Here is a 22,776-nt window from a genome sequence, read left to right as displayed (position 1 = left end):
ACAAAAGGCTAACCACTCTGCCACTTACCTGAAATCCAGAACACACACTTCTCCAATACTTTACTTTTTATGATGTGAGTCTGGTCATCGGTGAATCTCCCTGAGTTGGGTGTGACTTAAAGGTGGATTAGCCAATCAGGAACATGGATGGTCCATCTGTATCAAAACAAACAGGGCTTGCTGCTCACGAGAAAAAAAGGAAAAAAATAAAAATAAAGAAAGAAAATAAATACATTTCAGATTTCTGCAGAATCAATTAGCAGAACAAAGAGCTAAACTGTGTGACCTGAAATAAACAAATCTGATTGGACAGTTGTGTTTGGTTCTGGCTTGAGGCGGAACGGAGGGAGTGGTGACCAGACTGAAATTGCTTTGTTTAATTTAAAAAAAACGAAAAAAAACAAAAAACACAGAGAGATGTCAGTCTGCACTTGCCAGGCAAAAAAACAAAACAAAAACAAAACAAAATATATATATATATATATATATATATATATATATATATATATAAGCATAACAATTGTGTGAGCTTTAAGCCATGTTATGATGTTGTTGTCTCCTCACAAATATTCATGGAGTTTTGTTTCATTCATGTGTTTGAGTAACACTTTATTATTAGTCTGCCTACATCTCCAAAGCTCAAAATGCTCTGATCCACCTTGTGATGTCATGAAGCGGTAGTTTTCAAGTTAACAACCACCTTTTATCTTTTGTTCAGTACAGTTTGGCAATTCCAGAGATGAAATCATTCAAATGATTCTAGTGAAGGTGTATGGAGTTTTAAAACACAGTGGAGTATTTCCTGTATAACCACATGACATCACAAGGTGGAACAGAGTGTTTTCAGTGTGAGAGAAGAACTTACACAAAATATGCAGGGTTTGTGTGTTAAATATGTGTGAATGAAACAAAACACAACTCTAGGTCTGTTTGTGCCCCTTAGCATTCCGGGTCATTTTGGTGAAATTGCCTTTGTTCTGACCTCTCCAAATTAAAATGATCACCGTTATCAAAGTATAAGTAGTCAGTAGTATATGCACAATTTTGGGGTCTTTGTAAAGGTAACACCCTATAGTTTTACCCACAGATGTTAGAATCACTGTAAGTATGTCTGCTGAGCATATTATATATATATATATATATATATATATATATATATATATATGCACACTTGACTCTGAAAGGAGGAGATAACCACTGACAGAAAAACTGACCCAGAAAAGTACGGATTTCTTCACAGTGAGAGTCCATACATCTGCGTGCACAGAGAAATTGCATAAGGCCCAGTAACAGCAACATGTCCCGCACTTTTCTAATTAGAGCAACAATGGCCTACACTTAAGTGGCTCCAGCTGATTGCTTCATTTGATTGTGCAAATTGATTTTAAAAGTTGCTTACCGTGCATATGGCAGGTTAGACTTCTAATATCACTACAGTAGTTAAAGGGCTCACATGACACTATTGTCTGATCTCTGACTTGACGTTCCGATGGCCCGCCCGGGGGCCGTCGCCTTTACGTTACAACTTTACAGCAATGTGCGTGTATTTCTGCGTCACCCACACAAACAATCTACACATCAAATTAAAGCTACGGCATTCTTTCTGAATATGTAAACCATTTACACCTGTAATCACCACAGTGCTGACAGGAATGCCGTTTTTGCAGAGAAGTCAGAAATGTGGATTTGGACTTCACTTACCTTTGAGCGCTCTGGTTCTGTCCAACATCAACATATTCACACAAAGTTGGTCTCATTCATTCCGTAAAGGTCCAGAGAATTTAATCCAGTCAAGAAATTATGTCCACAAAGGAAGTTAGAGCCTCCATGTCCAATCTGCTGCATGAAAGTGAAATCTGCTCCGTCACTTCTTTGCATTTCGTTTGTCCATTTCAAGCATATTAAACTTCTGACAGCGCCAACTTTGTTCCTCAGTGCAAAACAAACTTGTCAGCTTGTGATTGACACCTAAATTGGCCAATAAGGTGGGGGCTGTGGGTTACTGGAGCCTTAAAGCCAGTGAACAGCAGAACACGCCGACGCATGACATGCAATGGTTTACCGTAAACAGACAGACTATGCTGCGCGCGTGTAAGGAGGAGACTGGGTGCAAAGATCCGCGCGTAAAATTACGCGCGGGTAATTGCGTAATTTTACGCAGCAGTTTTGCGTTTTAAACAGGACGAAAGTACGCGACCGAGGACACTGTGGATGTTTGTACAAGTTAAACTAGAGGCATCTCGGACCCGGAGCGGTTCGTGGAACCGAGTGAAGATCTCATGGTGAACTCAGGAGCAGAGGACCTTATGTTTTGATGGACTGAATGCTGTTCCTGATCGGTAAGCGTGGTTTATTCTGCTATTGACTTAATTGTAGGTCAAATGTGTATTATGTGTAATCATAACCCCCCCCCCCCCCCCCCCCCCGACCGCCACCAGTCATTCACGCACACACCACTTGGGTGTCTTGCCTTAGGACACAATGACAGAACTAAGGACAGAAGTTGGTCCGAGCGGGACTCGATCCGCCAACCTTTGGGTTGGGGGATCGCAGAATGACTGTCACACTGTGTTTGTTTACATTTTGAAGTGTGTGTTCACTGTTTGCAGTGTGTGGTTTGTAAATATATATTTGTTTTGACCCATACCACTTGTTTTGACTGTATTTTATATACAAATATACATTTTATATTGTGTTTTGATATGATATATAAATGTACAGTAATAGAGCAGCTGGGTGTGCAGATACAGATTCCTCTCAGTGTGAGCTTTCAGTAGAGCCCTCACTGATGTCTGTGGGTTGAAACATTCAAAAGCTATTGCATTTCTTCCAAACGTTCTCCAAATGTCTTCATTTGGATAGGTTTGGAGAGGCCTGGACTGAATGATGATAAAATGATTGTAAAACTCTAATTTTTATAGCTACTGACCTCAAATTTGAAGTGGTCAACAATCTTGTCAGTTGAGATATAGTGTATTTTTGTCCCCAGCTACCTACTGCAGCTTTCTACACCTTCATTTTCACAAAAAAAAAAAAAAAATGTAGGTGAGGATGAAAAAAAAAATTAAATATATATATGTGTATAAATGCTCAGCAGACAAACTTACAGTGATTCTAACGCCTGTGGGTAAAACTATAGGGTGTTACCTTTACAAAGACCCCAAACTTGTGCATATACTACCGACTACTTATACTTTGATAATGGTGATCATTTTAATTTGGAGAGGTCAGAACAAAGGCAATTTCACCAAAATGACCCGGAATGCTAAGGGGCACAAACAGATCTAGAGTTGTGTTTTGTTTCATTCACACATATTTAACACACAAACCCTGCATATTTTGTGTAAGTTCTTCTCTCACACTGAAAACACTCTGTTCCACCTTGTGATGTCATGTGGTTATACAGGAAATACTCCTCTGTGTTTCAAAACTCCATACACCTTCACTAGAATCATTTGAATGATTTAATCTCTGGAATTGCCAAACTGTACTGAACAAAAGATAAAAGGTAGTTGTTAAATTGAAAACTACCGCTTCATGACATCACAAGGTGGATCAGAGCATTTTGAGCTTTGGAGATGTAGGCAGACTAATAATAAAGTGTTACTCAAACACATGAATGAAACAAAACTCCATGAATATTTGTGAGGAGACAACAACATCATAACATGGCTTAAAGCTCACACAATTGTTATGCTTGAGCTAATAAAAAGAGGCTGCCAGATAAATGCCTTCCTTGTGCATTTTTCCTCCATTTTGGATGGCATTTTCAGTGCTGATGACAGAGTTAGAGGGATTCTGTTTCTCATTACTACTTCCTGTATTTTTGCACTTTTTTTATCAACCTTTTTTCCCCACAAACTTCCACTTAACTGATATAAAACTCTGATAAATATTGACCACAGGTATATCTCATCAAACCAAGTTATAATGTCAATAACATGAAACCCTGCCATCGCACTTACACTAACACAATGCCGTCCACATAGCCTGTGCACAAAATGTGTGCAGGTTTCAGATTTCTTTGGCTGTTGGACAGTTGTAGGGCATTTGTTCATCTTGTCAGAATCTGAGACATTTGACAACCAATTTGGACAAGAAAAGTCACACGTACTGATTTCACCATTAGGACATTGCTGCTTTCTGTGCTTTTCCTTTGACAGGGACAGAAGTGCAGAGTGACAGGAGACAAGGACGAGACAGGAGCAAAACACAGCACCCTCAATCAATCCATGTTTTCTACACGGAATCTGGTGTAATTAACTGAGTTTTTTGGAGGGAATATCATTTTTATTGACTTTAAAATTATGCATGATGTCAAATCCACATTTCCTTGTCCTGATGAAATAATAATCGTACGTTGTGTATTGTATAGTGAGTCATCTTAATGTTTAAATAACCGTAGAATGCATGTGATTGGAGGCGTTGCAGCCCATATAAAGACTACATGGCACTCTGACCTTAGCTGTGTAAGTATACGGCCCATGTTAATAAATTATGTCGGAGGGAAGGAGGCTCTGACCACCACAGAGGGCCAAAGGTCATCCATGCAATATTACACTCTGATTATATTGGGGGATTCAACCTTGACCATGGAGGTATTCTGTGGACATGTTTTTCTGTGGGAGGAATGCAGGGGAAGTATGCATTAAATTTAGGGTCCAAACTAAAAGGACACATATTAGACTATTTTGTCATCTATGCTATAATGTTTCCTGAGTTCTTCTCTCAAACTGAAAATATTCATCACCTTGTGATGTCATCATGTGATAACACTGGAAGTGCTCCACCGTGTTTTTATACTCCACACACCTTCACTAGAATCATTTGGATGATTTCAGCTTTGGAACTGTCAAATCACTACTGAACTAAAGGTAAAAGGAGCTGTTAATTTGAAAACTACCACTTCATGGCATCATAAGGTAGAACAGAGCATTTGAAGATGCACACAGACTAATAATAAACTGTTACTCAGACATGTGTGAATGAGACAAAACACAACTCCAGATATGTTTTTGATCAAGGTAACATTATAACATGGCTTAAAGCTCAAAATAGTCCATTTTGTGTACCATACAACATTTAAAGACATTATTTAAAGACTGATTTCTTTTCATGATATCAAAATCTCAAACATGATTGTAATACTGAAGGAAAGGCCTGTTACTTACCCTTACAATAACCTGGTTAACCAGACCAAGCACAGCGCAACATTGTGGTTTGGGGTGAGCCAAAGTGCTCAAACAAAGAACAAACAAATATGGTGACGGAGATGGACCTACTTCAGCCCATTTGAGCAGAAATAAACTCACAGAGGGAAGAAATGCATTGTGCATTTGTGGAGAGAAACATGTTTGTGCTTTTCTCTCTTAAATGGATTTAAAGTGGGACTATACTAAACTCCATCCACAACCACATTTAAAAGAGGCTGTAATCAGGGGAGTCTTGTGCAATGTCACATAGTACATAGGCAGCACAATCTTGGATTTAGCTATTTATTTATTTTTATTTATTTTTACCAGAAAGCTGCAAATTTACTTAGTTTGCACAAAAATGACCACGAAGAGTAGATAATGCTATTAAAACACCATATACACAGTCATGTAAGTATCAAAAAAAGATTAAAATATAGCTTGTTCCACTGTTGTGACACTTTGAGCAATGAGAGAAGGAATTGAACCCTCGTACGATACGCCGCATAATCATTGTGAGTATTAGTCATACTTTTGGTGGGCTCGTGTCAGCGTTTCCTCTTTTCTATTTGTGAATCTTCATCGGTTCTCCCCAAATGTCACAAAGACGATCTGCCATTAACCTTTGCAATGGACACAGTTTAAACCTCATTAACATTTCTGGTCTCGGTAAATACAAATTATTTATTTTTATTTATTTATTTACACATTTCTTGGGGATTCTAGCTCTCTGATGTTGGGTTTAAAGACAGCGAGGGTTGGTCAGGTGTGAAATTGTGCACTTATGAGCTCTGACGGTGACAGGGGGGAATCATGGTGGCGTTTACGTGGTTGTTAATGCTCCCTCCATCATCTTGTCTGGACTTTGGAGAGCATGAAATATTGATGGGGCAGACATATTGGTTTGTGCTGTGAGGAGGCCCGGGGACAGAGGCTGGTGGCAGGCCTTATGTCAGCGTACCTGTGCACTGGTTTGTCACTCTGTCCCAGTATGGTGCGGGACTGAGAGACTGAGTGGAAGTCAAACTGACAGCAAGCACATGCTTGACACTAATTGTAATTGTGAATGTATCGACACAGCAGATCTAAATGATGTGAGCGTCTGTGGAGATTTGGGAAAGAAGATTTATCCTCAAGTTTTTTACAATCTGGATTTGACAAATTCTAATCTATACATACATGTAATTGAATAAATGTAAGATAGAGGGAAAGATAAGTAGTTTTATACTTATTTTATATGCTATTCACCATATTCCAGACAATTGTCATTTGGGTTGTACTATTTTACTTGGGGCTTTTTAAAGCTCCAGTGTTGACTTGTTAGTCACATGAACATAGAGCATTTTACACAAATAAACCTGCTTTATATCAGATTCAAGCAGTAAAACTGTCTCCAAATTCTCTATTGAAATGGATGGGATACCTGCTTAATCAAAAGTACCACCACAAAGGTCACACAAATAAGGTCAATACTGTGGAATATTTCAGATAAAGCCATAACATCTCCATGGAAATAAGAGTTTAACGTTTAAAACATAGTTGTGGCTCTTCAATCAGATAGTTGTGAAATTATCATGGCTCCTTATCCTTATGCAGCAAGATGTATTATTGTGATGCTAGTCTATGAGTTTGTGCCCAGCCGCTGGTTGGTTCACTGGTTAGTGAAAAACATGCAGAAGGGAAGCTCTTTGTAGATGTGTTGAGAGACAGATGTCTGTGTTTTCCTCTCCACTGGATGTAACGATAGTTAGATTTTTCAGCTTGTTCCACTGTTGTGATGCTTTGACCAATCAGCTTGGAGTGTTTGGCCCAGTTGCTTTCAGCTAGAGCCATCCCAGATTGATAATTGCGCAGAGCTCAATTGTACTTCCCATTTCAATCTGGTGTTCCTCAGGTTTATGGCTCTTTGCTCCACCTGCACATTTAGAATCCAACAGCAGTAAACTCAAACAGAGCTGTGCTTTATTCCTCTGCAGTGACTCCAGGAGCAGAGCAGAGCTTTGAGAAAACACTGAATTCACCGTGTCCTTGAAACCGGGCCTCTGCTTCGCCATTATTTTGTCCTGTTTTGATGGAAAGGAACAATCAGCTGCCATAAAGTCTCTGGGTTCTGTTTGATAAATATTTCACACAGCGGCGCTTCGTAGCACATTGGCTGAAATGACCTCAGCAACGCTAGCTTTCCTTTCAAATCAATTTTGACCCATCTACAATTGACCCTTTTCTTGCACTTTTAACTGGAAATGACTGTCACGATGGGGCGCTAACTCAGGCATCCGCGTCTGTTTATTCCTCTTTCAACTGGCCCCAGCAGGATCCAATATAAATCTAATAAAGAGGGAAGGGGCTGTCTAAAGAGCCATGCTGATGTGGGTTTGGTACAGCTCTTGTTTCCCCATAGAAGACCTGCTGTCCCAATACAAGGCCATATGCAGGTTTGGATAAGGAAAGTGTAGTGTATTTCCCCACCTGCCCCCATAGGAACACAGCAGGAAGATAGTAAATGTAGTGTCAGGCACATTGCAACAGAATGGACACTGCAGAAACAGAGGCTAGAAAAGTTACAGTATTAGAAAACAAATATTGACAAAGGTGCAAACCCCCCCCCCCCAAAAAAATAAACTAATTTGCGGTTCTTTTTGGTAAACAGTCACATTATATACACACAATACTTTCCCACCTTCAAGACACTCAACACAGTTTACATTAAGGAACCACACACGTATTCACACACCAGTGTATACAGACACAGACGGCAAAGTGGGTTAAGTGTCTTACCCAAGGACACAGCAACAGCATTCATCCACTCAAGTATGGCAATAACAATCTAGCATTTATTTATGCTTCTTACTGTTAAAATTTTCACTGAAGAAAATCACTGGGCAGGTGACAAGACCTGCTTGTCTCCATGGAGAACAATAAGTCTAATGTCCTACCATGAAAAGCAAAGCAATAACATCTCGAAAGCAAGGTGGCAGAACCTGTACCAGGAAACACATGCAGTGAATTAAGAATTATTTTTCAATTATTATTTCCTTTTCTTTTAAAATATTTTACTTACACATGTTTGACACTCACTGAGTTCTACTGAGCACACTTATCATCTGTATTTAGAGTAATAACAGGATCATCAGAAAATATATTGCCCTATTTCCAGCTTAATCAACACCTGTTCTTAAAGGTGCACTATGTAACTGTTGGAGGGTCTGCTGCCTGTTTTACTCCACGGAGATGTCATTTGTCTAGAATATTCCACAGCATGGCATTAATCATATCTAGTTGGCATTTATTTAAATATCCTACAATAGGTGAAATCCGGAATCCCCTCACCACACACTTTATACACTTTTCTCCTACAGGCATTAACATTTTCTCACATTTCTCTCTTGTTTAAATAATTAATAGTGACTCACATGTATTTCACTGTTCCTCTGACCGTGCCTCTTCATCCTGGTGCTGCTACGCTGTAGTGTCAATCGAACATTTATGTAAATCTTTGCTGTACTGTACAGGAGACACGGCACAGAGGAGACTGATTGACAATGGTCTACAGTCCCTTAGCCAATCAGGATGGAGAACACAATTCACGTTCTTACGCTGTAATAAAAGCATGCATAATTGCACTAAAAATCCGTGAAACAGCAAGACCGCCAAAGGTGAACCGCGACATAGCGAGGGACCACTGTACACACATTTTTATTGCTCAAAAACATGCATTCTTACACCCTAGTTCTCACCTGTAACTTGGTCAAATGTTCTCCATAGCATGAGGTTTGTATATTTAATATTATTAAAGTCATACTGTGGAACATTCCAGGCAATGCAGTTATATCACCACCAGTTATATCTAGACCTTTCACCTCCATGTAGTTTTATTATATAAATGTAATCAAAAAATGTACTGCAAATTTTTCATCAGGTAATGTTTTCATATAAAAACAAGGCATTTTATGAGTAAAAATGGACAAAATAGGTTTTTTTGGGGGACATTTAAAACAGAAACATGAAAGAGCCAGATTTGAATTTCTTGCTTCTTTTTGTTGTAATATTAAATACTAAAAATACATCTTGGATCTGGATCTTATTTAGTATTTGAGTAAACTGGATCGGACTGAAATTGTATCTACAAATTCTAATTTCATCTTTTTTGGGGGATTTTAAACATCTTATTTTTATAGATTAGGTATAATTAGATATAAAGAATCCTTCTGTACGTTTTATCAAAATTTTGTTAAGTAACGGCCGGAAATGTTGGTGCATGTAGGTGTTACTTTAATGTCCCTATGGGGGAGAAAATGGATTTTAAGAAAATGCCCTTTGAAGTTACAATGCCCCGTATAACTCTATGGAGGAAGGACAAATTAAATATTAAAACATCTTTCAGTGCAGAATGGACAGTTTTGTTGTTTCCATGTGAAAGCTTGTACAGTATGTTAAGAGCCCAAACTGAAACAAAAATGTGATGAATGAGCTTCGCCTGTAGTGTTTCTAAACTGAATCCTTATTACTTTCTTGTAGCGAAGTGAAAGTCAGTGCAGAGAACAGTTGAAACTGAACTGCTAATGCTGTCTAGTCTATATATAAATGTATCCAGTGGTTTTGGGCAGAAAAACCACAGGGACAGAGCCACAGAGGAGCAGAGATAGACAATAGTGACAATGGGAGAGACTGTGGTGATTAAAAAGACATTGAGCAGAAAGCATCAGGACTCACTGTGTGAATAATGTCATGGAATCACCCACTGAAGCTGCAAACTACAATTACCTCTACACATGATCAATGCTTTTGTGCTAATGCAGAGACATGTGGGGCTATGGAGTCACAGAAAATAACAAACACATCAAACAGGCAAAAACAGATTCAACAAACAGGAAAACTACACATTGTGCTTGTCGCTTAAACTATTTTTATTTGCATATATTTGAGCAAACTGTGTCGTGCTCCAGTACAGATATAGAGGTCAGTAAGTCTGGTGTGTACTGTCTGCATCTAATTAAAAAACATAGTATTGTCAGATAATCAAGATGTGTGCGATAGCATGCTAGTTGTTGTTAGCTTTGTCATAAATGGTCACATTTTATATAGCACTCTTCCACCTTCAAAGCGCCCAGAGAGCTTTACATCAAGGAACTACTCACCCATTCACACTGGCACTCACACACACTTTCACACACACATTCATACACATTCACACACATTCATACACACATTCATACATCGGTGTACACAGACACTGGGGGCGAGGAGGGTTAAGTATCTTCCTAACCGCACAACAACAGCATTCACATGTGGGAGCTGAACCTATGGGTCAGTGGATCAGACTTCACAGCCAATGATGTTTATGTAGAGACCATGTATGCATGTATGTATTCGAACCACCAACTTTCAGATCAGTGGACACTGGAGACTAAACATGATGGCAAAACTCCGCATTGCGAGTTTATAAACTCATCATGGTGCATAATTAGGATGCTCACAATGTAGGACTAACTTTGAACCATTGCAAACTGTTCTGTTTGTCACATTTTTAAGACAGAAAAAATCAGGTCCAGCACCTTTAAAGAAAAAAAAAAAATCTTCAAAACATATGAACTTCTAATTCAATCTAATTTTACTTACAAGATTGTCCTTCTTGTCCAGTGTTATTGTGAAATGACAAAATCTCATCAAATTCTTCTCTAATTAAAAATCTTAGCGGTCACTGTCCCAAAGTAATAAAAATACATTTAAAAATGGTTGAAAAAGGCATAACTGCAGATAATAATAGTAACATGAAAAAAAAAAAAAAAATACAGAAATGACCTGTGTTTGATGTACACTGTCTGAGGGTTGTTCAGGTGGAATTTAAAATCTAAATCCTCCTGTCTCGAGAATGCCCTTGACAAAGAATCTTTAAGAATCTCGTAACTGGATGTAAAGTTGATATTTTGAGGTTATGGTCAGGTCTGAGAGTGTATTTTTAGTGAATTTTTCGGTTTCATAAAGGAGGAAGGTAGGCCGAGGCGCTGGTGGCAGTGAAAGCAGCGTCTCCACTGTAAACACGGCCTATACACAAGAACGGGGAGGGGGGCATGTCTGACATTTTATTGTTCAGAAAAGCTATTATGCCTGTAACTTTAACATAACATGGACCTTCACCTTACCTAACGACGTGAAAAGGGGTGGCAGAGTGGCAGTGAGGTTACAACCCACAACAGAGAGGTTTTGAGTTCAGTTTACTTGATTGGGCCTTGCAGAGTTTGACTCTTTGTTTTACAGTACAGTATAGTAGAAATACATCAATCTCCATGGTGACCTGAGCATGGACGGTATTTGGCCAAGTTGCAGGTCAAATCTGTTGAAAGCCCATTCATAGTAAGAATGCAATTTTTTTTTCTTCTAAATAAATTAATGTAGTTTATTTAATGCCATAATGTGCAACATTCCAAGCAAAGCCGTAACATCTCCATGATGACATGCAATTGACTAGCCTCCACCAGAAAAGTTACATACAGTGCATCTTTAACCATTCATTTTCATAAGCCATATCTCTCTGTTGTTTTATTATATATTTGTTTATATATTTGTTTATTGAAAGCACATTGGTCGCATTGAGTTCTGCAAAGGGCTCAGAAATAAACAATGATTCATTATATCATTATATTATATTTTCTGTACCATTCTTATGTGTAAATGAACCGTAAGTCTAAGTTACGTTGGCAATGTTTAATTAAAAGCATTGGATAATTCACATCCCTTTCATTTAGATCACATGGGTTTCAGAGTAATGGAGAGTTTGCACTGGTCCATTACCATAGCATTTAACAATTCAAAACTGAACATTATATCTTTGGAATCTTAAAGTCCTCAAAATGTCACCTTTAACCAGGACAGTAAAACCCATCACCAAACTGTAGTTCACTTGAAACAAAATCGTCTGTGAATCCAAAGACTTCTTCCAAAGAGTTCTTTCTCGCTGCTTCTGTATGTATTGGCATTTCTTACATAATATTTCTGCCCTGACTCCTCACCCTCCCCTCTCCCTTGCTCTCCGTACACTCACCTATTTATTATTTTCGCTTTTCCTTTGGCATAAATGAGCTGTTAGCGTGTGGAGAGCTAGCTGTGATGTTGCTAATGGTCTGGGTGGGCCCCTGACTGCCGTGGTAGCCCTGGCCTCCGGTGCACAGATAAATGCGTGCTGCTTTTTCTGATCCATGACTTCCTTCAACCACTGCACCACCGTCACCATGGAAACACCTTTGAAAAGACTGGCACTAGCGTAGCATCTGTCCGTCCGATAGCCATTAGCACATATAATAAGAAAAAGGTTTAAAAAATGTATTGTTTTTTTCTTCGACACAGCTGCTGTCAGGCATCTGGGATATAAATACTGAATAAGAAGAGGAAAAATGAGAGAAGTTAAAGGTAACCACCACCTTTCTCCGTAGACATGTTATTGCTTAGCCTAGAATGTTCCACAGTAGGGCATTAAACATGTTAACTACATCTTCATGCAGATAAGCAGGTGATCAAGTTACAGGTCAGGTCTATAGAGAGGTAAACCTGCTCACAATAAAAAATAAAAAAATAAAAAATTAATAAATGCAACCAAGATGAGTTTAATGCCATGCTGTGGAATATTATAGGCGAAGCTTTTGCATCTCCATGGAGACGTGAACACACTACCTGAAAAGTGAATTAATGTTTTTGTGCCTTTTGGTGTGGAGTTTGCATGTTCTCACTTATAGTTGTAGTGTTTATCAATTTGGCTTCTTCCTGTTAGCTTCTCCTGATGATTTAAGATGTGGAAATGGATCACCAGGCAACACCTGTACTGGAATTGTTGTCATACATACAAGAGGCAAAAGAGTGAAATGGTTCACTGATTGTATGTGTATGTCTAACCAAAATGCCACAACATATTGGGGTTCGACTCTGAAGTTACATAACTTAAAGTGCATATAAGGTTAGACTCATTACTCTAAAACACACATCACAGCTTTAGATTTAAGATTTCACTAAACATCTGGCATAGTCTTTTCTAGTTCTGTATTTTTCTGTGAAGGTTATCATTTTAAATATATGACATATACGTAGAGGCATGTTACCTAGCAACCATGGTAAATGGTAAATGGTCACAATTTTTATACAGCGCTTTCCACCTTCAAGCCACTCAAAGCGCTTTACATCATGGAACCATTCACCCATTCACACACCGATTCATACACACATTCAAACACCAGTGTACACAGACACTTCAGATCAGTGGACAAACCTTTATATATATATATATATATATATATATATATATATATATATATATATATATAAATTCTGACTATATATATATATATATATATCTGTCAAATGCATTTTAATGTAAAGGCAAAAATGGAATATATAACTTTTCAAGGTTCTGTTAATTGCTTGTCTCCTTGGAGATGTCATTGCTTTGGCTGAAATGTTTCTACAAAGACAAACAAGTGACAGGACCAGGCCAAGTTACTGGTCAGATCTGCGGAGAGGCGACTTCACTCACAGTAAAAGGCATGTTTTTTTGTGTCTATTTTTAGTAATAAAACACCTGAAATTAACAAATACAAGACAGATTTGTTAAATGCCATAGTGTGGAACATTTCAGGCAAAGTAACATCACCACTGAGACAAGCACCAAAAAAGGGTTTGGGTTACAGTGCAGCTTTAAGTTGAATGATGCTCCTGTCACTGGAGTTTGCAGTGTGAATAAGGTGTCTTGCTCAGGGACACAGCAGCATTACACAGTGAGAGTGACCATCTATTACCGTCTATTCACTTCCTCTGTAGTCTCAGTGGAGGTGAATGTTCTGTGTAGAAAATAGTGGATGCTGTGTCACTGCTCTTAACCAGCTGCAGGAGTGAGATTCAGTTTGATAGAAAAGTTTGAGCTGACAACAGGAAGTCTGAGATTCCCCTGTGTTAAAACTGACAGGAAAGTGCAGAGAACAAGGATGACTCAATAGAACTATACCGCTCTAAAATGTACCTCCAAAAGTGCACTCAGCTTCTGTGAGTCGTCACGTGATCAAATTTTATGAATATTATGAGAAAGAATTATCCAAATATTGTTAAACTTTTCTGTGATTCTCACTTCTCCACAGATCTGAGCTGTAACTAACATATAAAGTGCATTCACTATCTAAGGATGTCACCATATACCAAATTTAAGTGTTAAGAATATTGTGAGAAGAAACGCCATGATTTTTATTGACACTGTGACCAAACTACTGTGAATTTCTAAATTTTATTTAATTACCTTTCCTCCAAGTTTATGTAGACAACTTTATAAATCATACTCCACCACTATAATAACTACACCTTAATTAGCCTTAATAAAACATGAACAAACACTTGAAGAATGAAGAATGATTCAGGCTTAGAAGCTTCTTCAATGAGGCCTAAACTTCCATTTATGAGTCTTTGTGAGTATAATTGCAAAGTAATGACTATTTTTCTTCTAAAATTCTGAAGTGACTTTTGGTTCTGAAAAAGTGTGACCTGAATAATTATGATTATCAATTAACCGAAGAATCTTGACACACCTTATCCATATGTTACGGCGCCTTCCAGGGGACATAGTGAGATTAAAAATATATTATTATTTACGACGGAATGCAAAACTTTTGTGAGGGAACGGCAATACAAAAGCAATGTGTCCAAATGTCCACACTGTCCTCTATTCAGGGCACTGACCTATTTATCTATTTCACAAGATAATAAAACTTTATCAGGTAGTTTGCTGCACAAACAAATGACGTCTAGGTGTTGCTATAGTGACCAGTCACATTTCCTGTTTGGAGCGTGCTTCTGTGCCTGGACACTCCGATCTCACCAACATGTACTGCCGCTGAAGCCCTCTCATCTCCCTCCTGTTTCTTAAGAGCATGTGCCTTCACCCGCTTGGAGATGATTGTTTAGACATGTAGCGAGAATACATATTCTGAATATAATTTTTGAGTTACTTTATTATGGTATAGTTACTGATACAGTTTCTTTCATTTGGTGGTATTCAGAATACAGTTATTTTCCTCATAGGAATAGATTCCAGTACTTGATCACACTATTTAGTCTTGAAACTGCTCAGTGTCAGAGAGAAAAATATAAGACTTGTGCATGTATGATGTTTTTAATCCTATGTTGCATTTTTACACAGTAATGTAATGAAATGCTGCGTGGAAGTACTCTAGGTATTCAGGATACAGTACTGTGGTCCATGTATCGGGACAGGTTACAAAATACATTCTAATTCAGGTATTCAGTACCCTGTAACTAAATACATTTTCAAAGTATTCTTCCCATCACTATCTGTCAACTATGGCCAGAAAAGGCCATCAAACTGAAAAGCACCTGTAGCTTTGTCCAGACTGCAGCGGTTCAGCCATTTCTCTTCTATCCCCCCGACGCTGTGTGTTGGCACCGTGGCTGTTTGACGAGCTGTGTCCAGGTGTGCTGGGCACATTCTCCCCATGGTGCCCCTGCCCCCCACAGAAGTGAGCTGAATGTGGAACCCAAGCTACTCTAACCCCATTTGTCAGAAACGTGCTGCTTTTGCACTTGAACAGCGCAAATTACACACAGAAAAATATGCACACATGTATCCCAAGCCTATAAGTTTTGGATCTCCATGTAGGTGAAGTTCTGGTGTTCTATGCACATGCAGAGGGCTCTTCAGAACAGGGGTCTGAATATGCGGAACCCCAGCTGCTCCCCAGGTATCAGAAACATGTAAAATACCCACTATGTATTGTCCCTGCACGCATGCGTGCATCCACAGCATTCACACACAGCCTCAGAGAGTTATAGGAAAAGGGAAATTGTTAACTGAACAAGCTCTGGAGTCTGGACGCAGCTGTAGGTCCTTTTCGGTGCAATAGCCTCTTATGTCCATAGCACCAAAACAGAGAGATGCTATGGCTGAACAAACATGCATGTACTCTTCGGAAACAGGAGGGAGCAGAGAGGGCATCAGTGGCAGGACATGTTGGTGAGATTGGAGTCTCCAGGCACAGAAGCACGCTCCCAAGTGGCTGGTTACTATAACAACAACCAGACGCCATATGATTCTACAGAAGCTTCGCTGATATAGTTATATTATCTCGTAAAATAGATAAACAGGTCAGTGCCCTGAGTACGGGAGAGTGTGGACATTTGGACCCTCACAAAAATATTGCATTCCTTCACAAATGTATTTTTTTATTCTGACGGCATCCCCTGGAGGGCGCCATAATATCCAACCTTTGCATTTTTTGGTTTGTTTGGTTTTTTCTTGTTCCTTGGTCTTTGTCCCCAAGTTTCAATACTTGGTAACAGATAGACATCAGGATCTTGAACAGAAATATTTACACTACCACATGTTTAGTTTAGCAATAATATCTCCATGGAGACAAACAGATGGCATGCTCTCCACCAGGAAAGTTAAATAGTACACCTTTAAATTTATGCATTTTCTGCCATAAATGTCCAAATTGGTCACATGAAATGCTTTATTCATTGAGAAAATGTATAAACATTTGTAGCACATTTAAATCCATTACAAAACCCAATGCATTTATGACATGGTATTGCTTCATATAATTGGAACATATTGAGTCTTCACATGACCTACTTTTTCTTGGTTCTTGTCCCACAGTTTTAGAATCACTGACTAAATTATCACAAAATGTGATAATTTTATTGACCTATCCCTTACATCATGTATGTCATTATAATGCTTTGACCTAATTCACTGCCGTCTACAATCATGCACATGGATGGAACAGATGCAACTGCTGTTACATCATACATCACATTTTCTATTGATCCACACTGATTTTGTAACATATGCCCTAATTACAGCTAAAGCTTTAGTGACAGGACAGGTCATCTGCTCCTGTGTGCACCTGTCTGCACCTGCTCCTGTCTTCTTCTGTCTGATGAGCTGTCCTCTTTGTTCCTGTCTGCACCTGTCTGCTCCTGTCTGCACCTGCTCCTCTCTGCTCCTGTCTGCACCTGTGCCTGTCTTCTTCTGTCTGACGAGCCGTCCTCTCTGCTCCTGTCTGCACCTGTCTGCTCTTGCAAAATGTATTTGCTTTTGTAAAATTTCAAACTCAAGCAGTTTTGTAGGCATTTTCAGCACAAAGTAATACAGTAGTATTTGTTTATATACCATGTGATCTTACACTAGTTCAGATCAAACTCAAGATGAGACTGTGGATCTCATTTGATCCAGTTGTGTGATTTATTTTCAGTATCGATACTGGCTTAAATGAGTATCAAGTTTCATAATTTGTCTGATTTTTTATACCTTTGATAACCCTAGTTTGCTCCTGTCTGCCCCTCTGGCTCTGCTACTCTATGCCCGTGCCTGCTCCTGTGACTCTGCTCATCATCTACCCCTGTCTGCTCCTCTGGTTCTGCTCATGTCTGCTCCTGTCTGCCCCTGTCTGCTCCTCTGGTTCTGCTCATCGTCTGCTCCTGTCTGCCCCTGTCGGCTCTGCCCAGTTGCATTCAGAGGAGGCGGCATACTGTGTTCTGTACAAAGACGCGACACAAGCTTTTGTAGTAATTGATCCTTCCACCTGAGGGCAGTACTTTCTAATCTAAAATCACACAAATCTGCAGCACATCTTCAATTAAAATGCTGGATTTCATTAACATTTTCTGTGAAATTTCATCCCAGAAAATTATCACTTTTAGTTTAGCTTTTAAGCAGGTTGGGAGACGTTGCATTTTGAAGTTTAAGACATGTGTTCTCGATAAAGGGTTGGTATTGATTTTATTCTGCAATCATTTTAACAATTCATAGAGGAGAATTGATTATAATTTCTTAGGCTATGACCACTGTCCAAAATGTCTTAGGTTAAAGCATTTGAGGCAAGCAGCAGCACTGTAAGAATGCATGTTTATCAATGTGAAACATGAATGTGGAACATTTTAGACAAAGCCACATCTCCATAGACACGAGCCAGTAGCAGACCCCCCAGCAACTTACATAATGCATCTTTTTAATCAAAATGACGTCTTGATGCAGTTAGCAGGAGACATTCTGACACATTGCTTCAGTTGTTTTGTTTTTATGTGTTTATACCTTTTAATTACTGAGATATTAACCATAACCTAGGACAACACATGTAAACTACTGACATTTTAGAATGTTAACCATCATAGAGGTGCATACATTTTATTTTTCATCTATTAAAGTCACAGTATGCTCCCCATTCCCAAAGAATAAAAGTATGCTTTTGTTCTTTGTTTTGTTATCGCACTTAAGTCTTGCTTGTCTCCATGGAAATGTTGTTCCTTTGGTTATAATCTTCCACGGTATGGTATAAAATGTATCTAATTCCGCCAAGAATGTTCCAAAGTATTCATTTAACTGTCTGTTTCTATGGATTTACTACATACAATACAATTCTACTTCTTCCCTCTTTCTCTTTGATGGAGACAATCCCCAGTCACTAATTTTGTACTTAGTTTTAATATTAATTTTAATTTATAATATAGTAACACTGACACCTACAATTACTACTCACTCCACTAGCCACTTTCTCCATTAAAGTGAGACTAAACACCTAAACTTCAAACTCCGCCCCTCACAGGTGTTTGTATCAAAAACACCTGGCTGTAATCAGGGCCATCTTGTGTGATGTCACCAACTACTGAAAAGTGCAGAGGCCACAGAAGGCAGCACGTTTAGGCACAATAGGCTCCTTTTGACCAGCTGCAATTAATGATTAGGAACAGTAGATAAGGCTATTAAAACACCACATACACAGGTTAGCACTGAAAAAAAAGTCAAATTTAATCCAGTTATGTGATTTACCTACTTAAATGAGTATCTAGTTTCAACACTAGTTTCAGTATCGATTAGTATGTGATATTTTTTTTTATACTTTTGACAACCAATTTATTCTCCTGTCTTCTCCTTCAAACTCTGCCTCTGCAGCCAGGTGTTTGTATCAGAAACACTGGGTTGTAATAAGGGCAGTCCTGTGTGATGTCACCAACTACTGGAAACTGCAGAGGCCACGGAAGGCAGCACATTTAGGTATTTTTGACCAGAAAGCTGCATTGAATGTCTAGGAAAAGTAGATAATGCTATTGAAACACCACATACACAGGTTAGCACTAAAAAAAAAAAAAAAAAAAAAAAAAGAATTTAGTGTTTAGTTCTGTTTGAACCTAAGCTGTGTGCGCTTGGCCTTGAGTTGTTACCACTGCAGTATTTGGGACAATAGCACAGCTTGTTCTCCTTTCACACCTCCGTCAGTTTGTGCAGTAAATGTCTCCGTGAGTAGAGCCCTGACTGCTCCGTGTGATGGACTGGGGATTACAGCAGTTTTGGTGTTTTGGTTTGGAAGTTTCTTTATTAAATCTAAACTGAGTCTGACCTGTATTTTGTCCATTGTAACCACTGCAGCATGTTCAAACAGACATTTTGTGTGATAAAGAGTTTTAAAGTGTCTGAAAAACAATCTTGGAATTTAGACTTAGAGTCTAAATATGAACCAATGACAGTAAATGAAGTCTAGTATAGCCTATATTGATTTGTTATATATAGATCAACCCAAAACATTACTAAAACATTAAACTCTCTCTTAAACTCACTTGCATTTATTCAGCTACAAGTAATAAAAATACATTGGGTTTATACAGCACCTTTAAAGACACCCAAAGCGCCTTTCAGTGCATTATTCATTCACTCCACACTCGATGATGGTAAGATACTTTGCTGTTTCTAGTACTGCACTAGCACTGCACTAGCACTGCACTAGGACTGCACTAGCACTGCATGCACTGCACTAGCACTGCACTAGGACTGCACTAGCACTGCATGCACTGCACTAGTACTGCACTTTTCTGGACTGAGATGTCTGATGTTTCTCCTGGGACCTGCTGTAGTCACTCCTCCACTAGATGCTATCTACATTACTGTTGTCTAATCTTGTGCCAGCTTTGGCCTGACAGAAGATAACCAGAGAGCAAGCGTGAGTCTGAACCATAGTCTGTATAAAGAAGTGGACTAAGAGGGTGTGATGTTACCCACAACGTTCAGCTCCAGTCAAATGAAGCTCATCAAGGCTAGCAGTTATAGGGGTGAATTTGGAGCCAAGTTCCATATTAGAAATTCCAATGGAAAGTATCATAGCAAACAAAGAGCCAATCCAGAGCAAGGCTGTTGAAGGTAATGTCCCTTGCCGCCAGTACTGCTGATTTAGCAGGGAGTAAGTGCTTAGCAATGTTGTCAATCAAACCTGTTGCTAATGCTTGCGGGAGTGACCTTAGGGAAACAAGGCGCCTGATTTGTATGTTATTAATGTTCATATCTTGACTTACAGACACAGTAGTGAAATATAAACACCAGGTAGTGGTTTAATACAAACATTCAAGACCAAAATGACGAGTCTGAGAGCAGCAGTTATACAGAGAGGGGACACAAGTTTTCAATAGAAAGTTAATTGGAGCCAGAGTCGATGGAGCCGCAAGTGCGCCCATGCTCACTTCCTAATAGGAACATGGTGACTAGCAGGTTAGCTATGTCTGCAAATAAACACAATCTATGGTCTGAACAAAGGCCAGGTGAGGGGAGGGGAAGGGGGGGCATGTTTCACATCTGCCACCTACTGGTGGAAAAAAAATCGAATAAAGTACAGATTGTAACTTTGAAGAGTAAGTGTGAAACAACGACACACACTGATGTGTCAACGCCTCACTCGCCAAAAGCATATTAATGAATGGCTGAAAACTGCATGTTTAATACTATTTCTTGTAGTAGAATACCGCATACATTCCATACGCATTTTATTGTCCCAGCTCTATCTATGTATCTGCTGATAACATTCAAATCACTGCCCCGAGTTACACAGGTGGGATCCAAAGACGATTACATTCTCTTTTACACAATTCAATTATTTCCGGCTTTCCGAACACTTTCCCGAGGCGCTCCCCTGTCCTCCTCTCTGTTTGAAGATGACATCACATCCAGATTAAGAAAATAGTCTCTTTCACACAAAAACAATAATTCAAAATGGCTTACGTTGGAGTGACAATTTAATTTAGTGAGCGCTGTGCAGTCTATACTGTGCTGATACCACACAGCAGAAGTGAATAGGTTGTTTTTGTCTTAGTGGAAAGAATTAGTGTAATACTTGGGAATAATCTGCCGGTGTCACTCCAGGAAAATGGAAAATGCTCCGAGACCAAGTGTTGTCATGTTACAAAGCAATTTGTCTCCAGCGGGTGCAATGGACAAAATAAAATGTCAACAGACACATCAACATCATGTCTGAAAAGTTCCCAAACTTATCAAGCCAAAGAGTGTATTTCCTCAATATGGCCAATATACTTTGGAGAAATTGCAATAAGTAGAAGCATGCAAGTAGTATATGTCATATCTGCTGCTCATGTCCAACCAAGTCAAATTGGAAACTAAACCAAAATGTAAAGTCCAGATAAAACTAGTCAAGGTTTTTAGAAAAATCTTAAATATAAAAAAAGCCACAAGCGGCGGTAATGACACTCACTATTGTGCGCATGCCACTCCCATGCACCCGCCATGGGCTTCTGACTGCTCTTGAATCGCAACCTCCTCTGAATCATGAGTGCCTCTGTATGCGACTGCCAGCATGCCGTTCTTCCTTCCTGACAGCCACCCAGGCCACTATTTGCTCTTCACCCTATTTCCATAGTGAAATGTGCCAATTGCCTTATGCTGGTGTGGTCCAGGGCATTGAACTTGCAACCTCATGCTTAATAGAGTCACAGCTGCCCTGGGGTAGATTGACAGACACGAGGCTGCCAGTCCGTGTCACTGAGACGTTCTGCACCAAACCCTGATGGTCCCAGCGGTCTCCCATCCAAACATATCCTAAAGATCAGAAATGCAGGGACCTTTGATGGGACTGAACTTCACACATTCACCTCATGGTTAAAATGTATATGTTTTTACGATTGAGTTTAAAAATTTCTTCAGGTTTGCATGAAGACACTTTCTCACTCACTGCAGGTTAACAGGAAGAAGAATAGTTTGGACTTAATCTGCGTAATCTGCTTTAATTTGACTATGACTTTTATAATGTTTTACACACTTGCATTTTGTGTTTTTTGTGCTGACATCCTGCACTCTGCCTGAGGACTGCAGCTGAAAATGAATAGATCAAATAAATCAAACATTTACTGTTGACTGCAAGCAGATATTCCTCTGAGGATATATGGACAGATCGACAGGTGGAGTTTTAGAACAGTTGTGCTTTAATCCCTGGTTTAGTCCTGGTTTAGTCCCTGGTTTAGTCCGGGTTTAGTTCTGGTTTAGTCCTGGTTGTCCTGGTTTAGTCCCTCGTTTAGCCATGTCTTAGTCCTGGTTTAGTCCTGGCTGTCCTGCTTTAGTCCTGGTTTAGTCCCTGGTTTAGTCCCTTGTTTAGCTCTGGTTTACCCCTCGTTTAGTCCTGGTTTATTCCTGGTTGTCCTGGTTTAGTCCTGGTTTAGTCCCTGGTTTAGTCCTGGTTTAGACCTGGTTGCCCTGAGGGGATATGAACTGAACGATGGGTGTACTTTTATGAAATAAATACAATGATAAATAGATTTGATT

This window comes from Periophthalmus magnuspinnatus, chromosome 20, assembly GCF_009829125.3.
Source record: "Periophthalmus magnuspinnatus isolate fPerMag1 chromosome 20, fPerMag1.2.pri, whole genome shotgun sequence".
Taxonomy (NCBI): Eukaryota; Metazoa; Chordata; class Actinopteri; order Gobiiformes; family Gobiidae; genus Periophthalmus; species Periophthalmus magnuspinnatus.
Note: the sequence above shows the minus strand (reverse complement) of the source record.